A 1,714-nucleotide genomic window follows, 5' to 3' on the forward strand; every position below is an offset into this window, starting at 1 on the left:
CCCCCCTCTCGCCTCTCGGCCGCTTTGGAAACAAGATATCCCCCTCCCCTTTTCTCTTCGCACCCGCGGCTCCTGCCACACGACGGCTAGAGATTAACTCCTTGCGATTAATCTACGGGAGAGGTCCGCTCGCCTTGCGCTCCCCGTAGGTTCACAGCATCCTGTGCCGCTTGCCCGCGATCCTCAACGAAGGCCATCACCGGGCGTAGGTCACGGAGGTAGGCACCGAGGCCTTCGCTGAGGCCTTCGCTGAGGCCTTCGCTGAGGCCTTCGCTGAGGCCTTCGCTGAGGCCTTCGCTGATGCAGTCGCCGAGGCCGTCCCCGCATCATACGGAGAACCTGAGCGAGACCCTCTCCGAGGCCGCCATCGAGGCCGTCACCAAGGCCATCACCAAGGCCATCACCGAGACCTTCGCAGAGGCCTTCGTAGAAGCCGTCCCCGCGAGGCCGTTGCCGAGACCCTTCATAAGGAGACACTCATACTGAGACCAGACCCTCGGCGAGACCCTCGGTGAGACGCTCGCCCCTCACGGAGGCCGTCACCTGAGACCCCCGCCCGTCACCGGGAACCCTCACCGAGGCCGTCGCCGAGACCCTCACCCCTGCAGATCACCTCTGCTCCTACACGACGTCGTGCGCATCACGAGAGCGGAGGCCGTGTCCTCCTCCGCCTCCTTGGCGCCTCGATAGGGAATAAATCGAAATGATCCGCGGGGAGACGTATACGGCCTGCTGTGCGCCGTGTACCGAGAGGGGGGGAGGGGGAATGGAAGGAAAACACTGTGCAGGATAAACAATGAGAAACAGGTGCACTGTCAAAGTGTTGAACTGAGTGGGGAGCTCTCCCCCCCACTCGCCCACTTCTCTCTCTCTCTCTCTCTCTCTCTCTCGACCGTCGAGCGCTTGAAAAGTTTTCGACTGCACCGACAGAGTGTTTTCGTCAGTAGTTTGAACTCGACTGTTAACAGTGTAGGGGGCGAGACAAAGACGCGGGCGCGCCGGGCGTGGCTCACGTGAGCTCCTCTCCGCGAGGCTCGATGCACCCCGGCTTGTTTAGAGGAAACGAGGAAAAGAGAGAAAAAAAAAGAAACGGGCGGGGGAGAAGCGTTGTGGGGGGATGGGTACGAGACACAGGGAGACGAGTGAAAAAAAAAGGAAAGGAAAAAAAAAGGAAACTCTACAGTGCCATAGGGCGCTGGCTTGTGTGGAGCTTCCCTAATGAAATTGTAAGGACGGTCTGGGGTGCATGTCAGTGTTGGCTGTGCCGTGTGTGCAGAGCAGGAGTGAGTGAGAGAGAGAGAGAGAGAGAGAGAGAGAGAGAGAGAGAGAGAGACTGAAGAGAGAGGGCGCTAGGGATGGAAAGGCTGGATATGATTGAGCGCCCGAGATTAAATTGGCAAGATGGAGTGTTACAATTGCAAAGGAATAGGTTTGACAGAGATATTAATAGCGAATTCCCGCTGGTCCACGAAGTAATGCGGTCTCGCAAACAAGACCAAAAAAGTCAAGTCAAACATCAACATCATCATTTCGCAGCTTCACTCCCAACCGACATATCTTTATTCTGTCTGGTTACTCTCTGCTTTTAGCTAATTTTTTGTACCCCCTCCCCATACCTATTCTCTTCCTCCCCTCGCAGGCGAGGGGTATTCGGCCTAGCTAGCACTCTTCTCCTCCCCCCCCCCCCCTCTCTCTCTCCAATCCTCTCTCTCTC

The sequence above is a fragment of the Frankliniella occidentalis genome, unplaced genomic scaffold, assembly GCF_000697945.3.
Source record: "Frankliniella occidentalis isolate FOCC.00 unplaced genomic scaffold, Focc_3.1 Scaffold5, whole genome shotgun sequence".
Lineage (NCBI taxonomy): Eukaryota > Metazoa > Arthropoda > Insecta > Thysanoptera > Thripidae > Frankliniella > Frankliniella occidentalis.